The sequence below is a fragment of the Lynx canadensis genome, chromosome B2 (genome assembly GCF_007474595.2).
Source record: "Lynx canadensis isolate LIC74 chromosome B2, mLynCan4.pri.v2, whole genome shotgun sequence".
In the NCBI taxonomy this organism is placed as follows: Eukaryota; Metazoa; Chordata; class Mammalia; order Carnivora; family Felidae; genus Lynx; species Lynx canadensis.
In genome coordinates this window covers 52,073,351-52,086,929 of record NC_044307.1, presented here as the reverse complement: position 1 = coordinate 52,086,929, position 13,579 = coordinate 52,073,351, and the positions used below count along the sequence as shown (strand labels likewise).

Sequence of the window (13,579 nt, the reverse complement as noted above, 5' to 3'; positions counted from 1 at the left end):
CTTCTCAATGAGGATTCACTCTCTCTTTTACAGGAAATAGCACAACCTCAGTAAATCACAAACACCTGAACCCTTGTCTCAGGCTCTGTTTCCAAGGAAACAGCTCTAGATACCATGCACTGGGGAAGAGGCAGGTGGCAGCTGAGTGCTCTGATATACAAGGAACTCATTTTTCCTTTGTGCCTCTATCTGAACAAGGTGCAACTTGATGGCAGTTTATTTTCTTTATGCCTATAAAACACAAGTATGGTCAATAGATTCTAAGGAGCCAGTATGTTTTTTATAAGAGCGTTAAAAATCATCTTTGTCCAAGTGTACCTTTCCTCACTAAAATTGCCATCCAGCCTGCCTCCTACTGCACATTTCTTATGAATTAGTAAGTTCTTAATTTTTAAAATGATTTTATTAAAAATGTTACAATGAAAAAATTCAGCTATAGATGACAACAAATGAGCTCAGAGACAGAGGTATAAGAATTGATTGTTCTTGATTTCCTGGAAGAAATTTAAAAGTCAACTGTTTGTGATTACACTAAGTACATTTTAAGAATGAACACTGGCAATTAGATAACCTGAAACATGCCTGGTCTCAAATGCTAGCCTGTCATTAAGGCATCTGTTGTGTTGAAATGTCCTTCTTGCCCTCTAGTGGAGAACCTAACTAAATATGATTGATACTTGATTTTTCAGAACTGTTTCTCTTAAGATACCTGCTCCCTGGCATTCATTTTTAATGTTAAAAGCCCAATTAATTTGCATTTACCCATTTTGAACAGAATGTTCTTTATGAACATATACAGATTCATCCATTCTGAAAACAATTTGGCATAGGCAAACAGTGCCCCTGTTTTGGTTTCCTGAAAAATCTAAAAACATTAAAAACCAATTTTGAGTTGGCTTTTTTCTCCTATTCCGCCCACCTCAAAGGTTTTCTATTCTACAGTATCAGAATAGTTATCCAATTCCCAGAAACTCCCAAAGTTTCCAGAAAAGTTTTGGAACTGAGAGCAAGGTGGCTTATCTCTCTGGGATGATAGAAAATAAATTTTCTTGGTTTATTCACACAGAAGGATTTCTAATTATGTAGATGAAACAAAAACAGATATTATCAAGGAGGAGGATAAAATGAGGTTTTTGCCTCTAAAGTTCAAGATGACTTCTTTTTTTTTAATTTTTTTAACATTTATTTATTTCTGAGAAAGAGAGAGAGAGCACGAGTTGGGGAGGTACTGCCAGAGGGAGACACAGAATCAGAAGCAGGCTCCAGGCTCTGAGCTGTCAGCACAGAGCCTGATACAGGGCTGGAACCCACAAAATGCGAGATCATGACCTGAGCCAAAGTCAGATGCTTAACCAACCGAGCCACCCAGGGGCCCCTCAAGATGACTTCTTTCAGTAAATATGGCGGTCTGTCAAAGTATGAGATGTACAGTGGTTCTCTTAGGCACTAATCTTTGAGTCTGCTGCAGAAACATGGTTGCAGCCTGGGGTTGTAAGGTGAAAAGCACTGTGGCCTTTCATGATAAACCCAGTCTCTTCCAATAACTCACATCGTCATGGCCTTGGGTGTGTTAGGAGTATTATTCTGCAACATTTGTCTCCAGTTTCCTCATCTGTGAACTGAAGGAAGGCGCATGACCTCAGTGGTTAGTTCCTCTCCTGAGGTAAATGGCTCTGTTATTTGGCCAGACAGAAGTCTATGATTCCAGAGTGGTGGTATTGGTGAAGTTGATGATGCTTTCCTTGATAGTTTTTTGTTTTGTTTTGTTTTGTTTTGAAGGGGGAGTGTTAAGAAAAATTAGTCAAGTGCCAGCTTTTGAGCTAGTCTGCTGGAATTTTATACAAATTATTTACACTTTCTGAGCCCAGTTTCTTTGTATGTGAAATAAAGGGGATAAAACCTACTTTATTATGCTTTGAAATTTAACTAAAATGCGGTCTATAAAGTGGCATGTTATTTGCAACGACATGGATGGATCTTGAGGGTATAATTCTTAGTAAAATAAGTCAGCCAGAGAAAGGCAAATCCATATGATTTCACTAATATGTGGGTTATAAGAAACAAAACAAAGAAAAACAAAAACTCTAAAAATTAGAGAACTGGTGATTACCAGAGAGGAGGTGGGGTGAAATAGGTGAAGGCAATTAAGCGTGCACTCAGCGTGGTGAGCTCTGAGTACTGTAAGACCTGTTGAATCACTAAAGTGTATACCTGAAACTAATATGACTGTATGTTAACTATACGGAAATTAAAAAGTTAAATTAAAAAATAATAAAATAAAATAAAACAAAATAAAATAAAATAAAATAAAATAAAATAAACATAAATAAATAAAGTGGAACGTATGCCTACTTTTTCCCAGTATGAATTTCTTTCTTACAAAACTTCAGTGACCCCTCAACTCACTCCCTGCCTTCTGCTCACATATCCAGCTAAGCCAGTGCCCCCAGGGATGCAGAAGCTGTCTGAAAGTCTTACTTCTGGCTAACTTCAAACGATAGGTCTTGGTTCCAGTTGCTTCTTCAATACGCTGGCCTGCTTCCATTTCCTCACGCTTGGCCCTGTTCCTTTTCTTTCCCGCCTGGAAAACTTCCTGCTGTTCCTTCTAACTGGAGTGCCCAGCAGGCCCCCAAATGGCTTCTTTTTAGACCTGGATTCAGACACCGTGGCCTCATTACGTCTTTCTGGATTCATCAGACTAGAGCAGGACTTCTGTAACAGATACTCATAACTACTTGATTGTCTTCTACGTGACACTTGCCACAATGATCATTAAGTAATGGGCTTTTTTTGCATATTTAATTTCTGCTTCTCCCAAGTAGAGAAGAACGTACCTGGCAAAGGCCCCTCACATTTCTCTGACCTTGATCTCCGTGTATGGCCAGCAGAGACACCTAAGGGATACTTAGTAAATCTTTGTGAAATAAGTAATTTGTCAACTTCCTGACTCCAGGGTTCCGAGACCTCATGTTGGAATAAAAAAGCTGCAAAATTTATGCTCCTTATTACCAGTAGGGAGTTAGGCTCTTACTTAAACAAGGTTTTTGTAACCTTGAACCAAATCACTTAACTTAGTGCTCATTTTCTCATTTTGAAGCTAGGTGCAATTGTAAATGGCTTCTCTCAAAGGAGTGTTGCTTTATTCTTAAAATACATCTGGAAAAGACTTTTCACATCTTTAGATCTAAATATTTACAGCTTACCTTAGAAAAACAAATTTTTATTTCAAAGCCCCCTCAGCCTTTGAACCAGTAGGTGAAGGTTAGAATTGCTTTAGATTTTCCCTTCTGCAGCTAAATCACAATCTGCTTTAACTTCTGTTGATTAATTTCTGTTGAAATATCAGAGGAATTCTCAAAAAAAAAATCTCCTTTCAGATGAGCTACTAAAAAATTTAACCCACATTGGAAACATGCCTATATTAAAATTTTAATTCACTTATCACATGTCTGTAGATTCATAGAGTCAGTTTTCTGAGTAGCCATGCAATGATATCACCAGTTAAGATAGTCTCAATAGGGGCGCCTGGGTGGCGCAGTCGGTTAAGCGTCCGACTTCAGCCAGGTCACGATCTCACGGTCCGTGAGTTCGAGCCCCGCGTCGGGCTCTGGGCTGATGGCTCAGAGCCTGGAGCCTGTTTCCGATTCTGTGTCTCCCTCTCTCTCTGCCCCTCCCCCGTTCATGCTCTGTCTCTCTCTGTCCCAAAAATAAATAAACGTTGAAAAAAAAAAAATTAAAAAAAAGATAGTCTCAATAATGGACACAATAGAAACTTTACAAGTTGACTGAATTTGAAAATAAATAAGTAGGAGAACAAATGAGGAAAAGAAAGTGAGAAAATTCAACATTCATAGGATGAATGACCCAACGGGTTTAAAGGAAGCATGCTCTTGACGTAGGAACAAGCTAAAGCCATTTTACGGAGGATCCTTTCCTACCTACCCATTCTGGATATAAAAGTTGCCTTCCTTTCTTCTGTCTTCCTAGTTCATTCACATAGTACAGCACTACCAGGAAACCTCATCAGAGGTTCCAGAGTCCATTGCCAACCCCTAATACTCCATTTTGTGAAAATAAAAGACAATAGAGCTTGAATCTCCTGATAAGTTCACTGTCTATTACATTTAGGTGTAACATTCCTATGCCTATTCCCTAAACTGTGTATTTCTTATCCATAATACATTTGGCTAAAAAGGTTCCCACACTATTCTAATAACTGTCTCTCACTTTCGGCTCATTCTGAGTGATCCTTTATGTAGAAAAAAACAAATAATGAATGGAATTGGACTGAAATATCCCCATTGTGTTCACTCTCCTCTCATTTTGTCATTGCAGACAAGTTATATTTCCTCTTCATTCTTAATCTATAATCTCAAGAGCAGCTGCTTGGAAAAGAGGCTAATAAAAACGGATCAGTAAATACTGTGTTGACACATCATAAAGATAAGATACATTTCAAGTTAAATGTTTCACCTCTCTTAGCAAGAACATAATTCTAATATAAAGGATCGGTATATTCTAAAATCTCATTTTATGAAAAAGGCATTTTAATTTCTTAAAAAGTAAATCATAAAGTACATGTTGGCAGCTACAGTACTTTTTCAAAGAGAAATGACTTTTAATAATTGAGCAGTGTTCTGGGGAAATAAAAAATGTACCTTCTGATTCAGTTAAGCCCATGAATACTGGACGTATAAACACTCAGCCCAATGGTAAATGTTACAAGCACATGGGAGCAATTTTGATTAAGAATTCAACCTAACATTTATGACTTTCTTTAATTAAGGAAAAAAATCCTGTGACCTAAGGTAGTATATATACCATTTAATACTCGTGTCTCCTTTTACTTGATAAAAGTTTTATGTGAAAAATCAACCATTATAATCAAGCACTTTTTAACATGTCGATATAGTTTTTCTTTGTAAATTTATTTCTCATAATGAAGTTTATCTTCTTGCTGAATCATTATGGAATTTAAAAGATGAAAGAGGAGGGGCGCCTGGGTGGCGCAGTCGGTTAAGCGTCCGGCTTCAGCCAGGTCACGATCTTGCAGTCCGTGAGTTCGAGCCCCGCGTCAGGCTCTGGGCTGATGGCTCGGAGCCTGGAGCCTGTTTCCGATTCTGTGTCTCCCTCTCTCTCTGCCCCTCCCCCGTTCATGCTCTGTCTCTCTCTGTCCCAAAAATAAATAAACGTTGAAAAAAAAAATTTAAAAGATGAAAGAGGAATAATTTGCTACCATAGGTAAAGCTCAAAATTTTCAGAAACGTAAAAACTTTTAAGATCATCCAGTCCAGTGGAAGTTATGAGTTTAGGAGTGTTTTGTTGTTTTTTTGGTTTTTTTGTTTTTGCTTTTTGGGTTTTTTTTGCTAAGCTTATCCATCTATTTTGGGAAAGAGAGAGAGGGAGAGAGAGAGAGACAGAGAGTGTATGTGCGAGTAGGGGAGAGGCAGAGAGAGAGGGAGAGAGAGAGAATCCCACACAGGCTGTACATTGCCAGCACAGAGTCCAATGAGGGGCTTAAACCATGAGATCATGACCTGAGCCAAAATCAAGAGTCAGAAACTTAACCCACTGAGCCACTCAGGTGCCCCTGAGTTTAGGAGTTTTAAGTAGGTCTCAGGAATCTGCATTCTTCTGAAGCTCCCCATATAATTCTCATGAAATACAGCCCAGTTTTGATCTTAGAGTAAGAGTTTTAGAACCAAACCCAATATCCTACTATTCCAGAGGAAAAAGAAACTCACGGAAAAAGAGTGACCTGTGTCAACAATATCATTTCTGTAAATTAAATGTACACAAAATAATAATGCAATATTCGGAAGAAAATATGCAAACAAATGAAAAATAGTATAGTAGACTATGAAGAAAAAGGAAAGGGGAGTGAGAAATCAGAGGTAAAGCAAATACATATGGGAATAAACTTGAAAGCATTAAAGGAATGAATAGGTTGTAATACAAGGAAAAAACACATTATAGATGAGAGTAATGTCCTCCCAGTTATATCGATGGATTGTTTCTTCACTCCAGCACCAAAATTCCACAAACAACAGGTAGCATGCTGAAAAAATATATAAAACTGAGAACTTAAGTTGGAACATGAAAGTTTCAGGTTGCCACTTGATCTTGGTAAAAATCCTATGATAGAGATTCTATTTTTTTTACATTTTTTTAAATTTCTTTAAGTAATCTCTGCACCCAAAGTGGGGCTTGAACTCATGACCCCGAGATCAACAGCTGCATGTTCTATCTACTATGCCAGCCAGGTGCCGCTAGAGATTCTATTTTTATTGCTATTTTATAAATAAGGAAACTAAAGCAAGAGTGTGGATTACTTTTCTAAACATGGCCATAGAACAATTCATTTATTCAACAAGATTAATTCAGCAACTGATGTCTTACTTGTTTAGAGGCTACAGTTTTGTTGCTCTAGGTCTACTTACTGATCAAACTGGACACTTCTAATAATGACAAGGAGCAAAGAAATAATTGAAATCATATAATATTAAAACTATTTATTAACAAATGGTTTGTTACACTAGTAGATCTATAAGATATTTATTTTCAAAAAAAAACTATTTTTAAAAGTATTTTTTTTCCAAAACAATAGGAAAAATAGAATAGATACGCTTTTACAAAAATGTCCAGGACGGATCAGGACACGTGTCATCTTCCACAGGAATATATGTTTTCCTCTCTCCATGAAAGATCTTCACATCTTGCCCTGACCCCCAGCAGTCCTGATCACAGCCTGGGGTCTGCAAGCTGGAGTGATCAGGGCTGGGAGGGTCCTGGGCAGGAAGAACAGAGGTAGGAGATGAATAGCTAATGCTCTCCTGCTCTGAAGTAAAAGCTATTTTTCAAGGGGCTACTCCAGAGATAAGTACTGAAATACTCCAATTGAATGTGTTAGAAAAAGCTGGCTCCAACACATGCATAGAAAATATACAGTAGAGGGGCACCTGGGTGGCTCAGTCGGTTGAGTGTCCGACTTTGGCTCAGGTCATGATCTCGCGGTCCTTGAGTTCAAGCCCCGCATCAGGCTCTGTGCTGACAGCTCAGATCCTGGAGCCTGTTTCAGATTCTGTGTCTCCCTCTCTCTCTGACCCTCCCCCCTTCATGCTCTGTTTCTCTCTGTCTCAAAAATAAATAAATGTTTAAAAAAAAAAAGAAAGAAAATATACAGTAGAATTTAATAGCAGTGGAACCAATGGGGGGATACCTATGTGAGAAAACCTGCCACACTTATCTCTTTGATGAGACAGAAGCAGACTAGAAATAAAAGAAAATGGTAAATGGCCACAAACAAAGTACAAGGATCATGCGTTTTAGGAAACCAAAAGTGAATAAAATGGCTGCACAGTCACAAATTAGGCCTCCAGATAACACAATTTTTTGAAAACTGAAAGAGAAGAGGTCCTCAGAATGGCTGTCAATGTTCTCCTGGGGCTTCAAAGCTGTCTCTCTGTCTATAAAGATGCTGTTCTCACGGATAAAGCCTTGCAAGCTTTCACTGTAAATAGAGCCTTCCTGAGTAAGAAATCCCAGCCTCACTCCTGCCAGCACATCAGAAAAATCATCCTGACTGTGAAGGTCTAGTTCTCCTTCCCTCCTCTCATTACTATTCATAGGTCCGCCATGTGTTTTCTTGTTCGTTTCTACTGCAAGTCGGAAGAAGAGCGACCCAGGGGAGATGGCAGTAAGAGAGAACTTCCTGTCCACATGGCCTGTGGTTGTGCTAAAAACAAGGTAGAAAATGGAGCTGGGATAAGAAAAGAGGAAAAAATACAGAAAACTGAGTGCGTAAGTGGGAAAAAGGAAAGTAAGCCAGAAGAATTGGGATTTGGGTTTGACTTAAAAATTAAAAAGTGAGCTGCGCCTCAGAGATAATGGGAATACAACACAGAAGAAATGAGGCAGAGGATGAAGAAAGAATAAAGGTTATGAAGAGTGATCAGCTTTCAGTTACATACCTTATGTGCAGATTAGTTTTCTTACTTGATGGCCAGGAGAGTAGTTGAGACCTCTGTGGTGATGTCTGAGTGGTGCTTAGAAAAAGTAATCTTTCTAAAAGAACTGAATTCTCAAAAATAGAGGGCATGGGTTCCTGACAGCACAGTCAGCTAAGTGACCAGCCCTTGATTTTGGCTCAGGTCATGATCTCATGGTTTGTGAGATCAAGCCCTGTGTCAAGTTCCATGCCGACAGCATGGAGCCTGCTTGGGATTCTTTCTCCCTCTCTCTCTCTGCCTCTCTCTCTCTTTCTCAATGTCTCTCAAAAATAAATAACAAACAAACAAACAAACAAAAAATAGAGGGTGGATCCACTAGGCTGTGAGCTAGACATCAGCAGATATGCTGTGGAAGGTGTTATTAACTTTGAAGATAAACATTTTTATATAAATTACAAAATAGAGGAAAAATTGGTAAAATGACTGGGGATGAGATAGTTGTAAGATAATGACCCTCCACACCCAGACCTATAACTCCTCTGTACCCTTTATTGTATCAGCAATGATATATGGCCCACGGCATAATATGTCAAAATTAAAGAAAATTCTCTTGCATTCTGATAGCCAAAGTTTTGATTTACAGGATCCTGGACCCCACATTTAGAACATAAACATAAGATTTGTGAATATATATAAAATATAAATTACTGTCATACCTATGTCATCTCGGGCCTTAACATTTTATTACCAGACTCTGAACTTCATTTGACTAGTCCCTGCTTTTCTTTTCCTGAGGGCTCTTCTGGGATTAATGCTCCCATCCCACAGGCACAACCCTCAAACAAAGACAAGCAGGATTCCCCACCCTGCCCACCCTCCCCCCCACACTCCACCTCAGATTGCCTCACTCTGAGTTGTCCACATTGGCTCCTAGAATTCACCAGCAAACTCAAGCTCTAATTCCCACATGGTAACTTGCTTGATGATACACCCTTTATTCAACACCTTCTCCTTGTCTCAGTTCCCTACTTCCTTAACTGGTGTTTCCTAGAACCACCTCCCAAACTAACTACTCATACATGAAACTTCTTCTCAGGGAAACCAAAAAAGACACAATTGATTCTCATTATTCACAATAGTTATGTTGTATTAAGTCACTGCAAATATGGAATTAGCAAATCCTGAACCACTGCTCCAGGATGAAATATAAGATTAAGTTCCTGCGAGTCTGATTACGTTTTCATCAGTCAATCATATATAGTCTTGTTTAATGTGTCTTTCTGTTTAAAGATATCTTATTTAATATATTATTATTCATTAACATTGAACCTACAGCTAACAGCCCTATAATTCATGCCTAAAGAAAGCTTACCTGACATGTATAGTTTCTCTGCGAGGCACATCATAGCCTTCTAATGTATAGAACGCCAAACAGAACTTCAGCACTATGCCTGAGAAGCCATTTTAAATAGTGAAATCACCAAGAAAAAGCACAGAAATTCAAAATCTGTGGTACTAAGACATGGAGAGAATGATTGCTTATAGCATGAGAGCTAAAACAAGAAAATAGAACATCACCTTGTTCACCCCACTGGGAACATGTGCACAGGCCAATCAAATATTGCATTGTTCTTCACATGTCCACAGATGACCACAAAAGTGCAGTGAGTATTGCTTTCAGGGTTACCAATAAATTCTAGTGGGTAGGCAAATTCTTAAGTACGGACTCCTAGAATTTTCTACAAACAAGGGGGCAGGAAAAGAAGAGTAAAGAAGGATATGTAGATTATCTAAATCGATGATTCTAAGAGGACCTCACAGAATTTACCTGCTCTCAAGATGCGGGTAACTGTGTTTTCCACGTATACTATAGGGGCTCAGAAGTAACTAATCTAGAACCAATGAGGGCATGCCATTTAGGTGAAGAAAGGAGGAAACAGCAGTGTATTATATGACTGATGGTCATATACCAGACAGGACTGAAAACACCCCAGTAGATACCAGAGCCCGCATATGGCAAAGAAAGATCAGATGCCCCCTGCCTCCACCTCCCCACCCCACCTATGTTCCTATGTTGAAGCACTCCATAAACACCCTGGAAATTGCACACAACCCAAGAAAAAGGGAGTTTCTCAACTGAGTGAAATTGTATTAAATGTACTGATAAATCCATAAATTGACTCATATTTAGTTTCTACTTAAAATGGAAATAATCCCAAATATTCAAGCATCTTAGGCTCCTAGTGAATAACCTGCATCATTTTAGGATTTGTTCATCATGAACACACATTTATTTATGGCTATACCTACAATGTGAAAAGTATCATATTAAGCATGTCACGCCCTAGATGGACACTAGGACAATCACAACAAATGAATACAAGGTAACTTGTAATATACAGGAGATACGTTGGCACAGGCAAGGATTATAAAAATTAAAAGGAGAAAAACATCCCTGAATGTTGATGAACGGGGAAACTTCACAGAGGAGCAGGGATGGTTTGACTAGTCTCTAAAGGATGAGAATGGTTTGCCTTGCATAAGTAAGGTGAAAAACAGGAAGGTATTTTACATGAGGAGAATGCAGGAGCAAGTTAAACAGTAAGAAATTCCCAAGGCATGCCTGGAGGGAAAGAAGTCGATTGGTTAGGAAAGTAGAATCATAAGAAAGAATAGGGAGAGATAACAACATGACAGACATAACAAAAGAAGAATCCATTCAATTTGGTGAATGATCAGCTATGAGGTCAAAGCAGAAAAAGAATAATGGCTGAATCAAGTTTTGAGTTTGAGGACTGAGTACTGTGTTATTAATGACAGAAGTAAGGAAGCCAGAACAGAACTCATTCGAGGCATAATGAATGATGAGTTTGAAGTGACAACATGACATCCGAGGGGAACTGACAAGAGAGCAGCTGAAGATATAAAACTAAATCTCAGAGGAGAAACAGAATAGGAAATGTGGATTTGAGAATGATCAGGACTAAGATAATCACAGAAGCCTGTGAGTGGGTGGGTATCTGAAGGGAGGCAATTAGAGAGAAGGGGTAGAGGAAGAAGAAGTGTCCACAAGAAAACAAAGAAGGAGCAGTCAGGGAGTTGGAATGTAGACATGATCCCAAGAGTAGGATGAGGAGGGAGATTCAAAAGGGCATGATCAACTGTGTCAGCTGCTGCAAGGGATAAAAGAGACAGAGGACTGAGGAAATTCAGCTGAGTTTGCTGACAAGCAGTTTATCTCCAGAGAGCAGTTTCAATAGAGTGGTTGAAACAAAAAGACAGAATGCTTTCAAGAGTGGGTTAAAGTGTGAATTTATAGAGGGAGAATGAAGATAATGGCTATTGATCACTTTGAGAGAAAGAAAGTCTTGAAATTACTACGCTTGTGGCACTATCAAGGAAAAGGAGGGAGATGTGTTCATTTTGTCTTTTTTTCTTTTTTTTTTTTTTTTAGGTGTCTGCATACAAAAGGGAAAGCATCCAATGAATACAGGACAAATGAAGATTCAAGAGAATGCTAAGAATGGCACTCCAAGAAGGTGTAATAAAATCTAATTCTTATATGGTTGTTATGTCCCAGATACTACCAGTATCAGTGCTTTGCATCAATTAGTACATCTTAATCTCATAATACTCTAGTAAGGTGTGTACTAGTATCATCCTCATTTTGCAGGTGAGTAAATGGAGGCATGCATAGCCTAAATGACTTAACCAACATCACTCTCTGGAAGGAGTGGGGTCAAGAAATGAACTTAGACAGACGGTCCAGAGACATCTTGCTCTTATCCACTGGGCAATATTACTTTGAGGGATTAAAGAAAGAAGAGTAATAACTCCATGAGAACTCAAGAAAAAGAGGACCCCCTAATTTATTCCAAGATGAAAAGGAAAGTACCTGAGCATCATCACATGTGATATGACATCATATGATGGAGCTCTATCTTGAAACTAAGAGAAGATAGGGATTAAGGTAAAGATATAGGACACGCGGAGTGGGATGAAGATTTAGAAGAAAGAAGGTAGTACAGATTCAACAGAAGAATAATAAAACCTGTTAAACACCTTTGGTAGCCCTAGTTGATGAGGGACCATCAACGGTAGTTAAGTCAAGTTCAGTGTGGCTCTCCAGGGGAATATATGGGAAGATTTGAGTTTGGAGATAAACCTAGTAGTTAATGTTGGGAACCAGGTGTGGCAATGACATTAGGTATTGAAGAGAAGGTAATTTAGATAGCAGATGTTTTACAGTTGCAGGCAAGAAACTATTTCAAGTAAAAAAACCAATTCTTGAAACCTGGTATGCTACTGGCCCAATATTTATGACACAAAATTTGTAAACATGGATATCAAATTGGGTAATCTGTATATTTTGATGGGAACAATTAAAGTATAAGGCTATTAGATGTTCTGAATCTTCCATCAAGAAATATTGTCTTACACTATGATTATATTATTATTATTTCTGATGTTATTGTTTATTCAGTATCAATAAATCTCAGACTCTGAAAGACAAAATCTATTATGAAGATTGTATAAAATGAAAACAGTTGTCCAACCTCATATCACTTTTCTATATTGTTCTTTACAACCTCACTAGTACAGGTTAAAATACGGATGAAATACTGACCCTATCCTTGAACCTCCGTGAATGTTGAATGGTTCTAGAAAACAGCACCAAAATATCAAAAGAATGAGCTACTTAATGCAATTGATATCTATGAAATACAATTATAATCCCATCATAGATGATAATTTATAAGACAATTGTTATGTTATTTTCAGAATCATTAACTCTATAGCTAAAAGGAATTCATAAATGTTGGCAAGGATTAAATCAGGAACAATTTCAAATAATAGAAAATATTTTAAGAATATTATACTTTCCCTGAAATATTTGTTTTTTCTAAACCAAGTGTAAGAAACAAATAAAAGTCATAAAAATGTCATCCTGAACCTCGTCTAAAGACATTCTGTTATCAGAAAATGGATATTTTAAAGTTTAATTCAGGGTTGATCATTCACTAATGATAGATGCTATTAAATATGAAAGATAAAATATTATTCATATAGTAATATTCACTTTTTAGATGACTGACTCTCTTTAGACTGAGTTTATGAACATTTCCTCAAAAAAAATGGGGGCCCAAGGAATATTGTACAACTACACTCTGGAACATATTGATTCTGGCCTTTATTGATTTCCAAGTACAGGGGTATATTCCATTAGATATAGAGAATTTGCAAAATAAATGGTTTTAAACAAGATTTTGAGTTTTACAAAAAAAAAATTAATTGCAGGTTAAATTTAACGAATCAATTCTTTCATAAAGTTTTCAGAATCTGAGAGTCTGTAAGTAGCTAGGATGTCCTTACAGTAATGGTCAGAAGAGCAACAGGTACTTTTATATAAAAGCTTTGTGCGGCACCGTTGACTGCTTGCTTCTAATACAACATTTGTGATTGCATTCCAAAGCCAACTATAAATATTTTTCACTTAAAATACATTGTATGTATTTAGGGGCGCCTGGGTGGCTCAGTCAGTTAAGCATCTGACTTCAGCTCAGGTCATGATCTCACAGCTTGTGGGTTCGAGACACACGTCAGACTCTGTGCTGACAGCTCAGAGCCTG

The 13,579-nt window shown here is 37.9% G+C and overlaps 1 protein-coding gene across 6 annotated transcripts in view; it reads right to left on the bottom strand.

Annotated features, from left to right (window-relative positions):
• Nucleotides 1-13,579, bottom strand: part of LOC115514070 (muscular LMNA interacting protein) — a 250,047-nt gene that overhangs the window by 19,924 nt on the left and 216,544 nt on the right. The gene's annotated exons all lie outside the window — the stretch shown is intronic.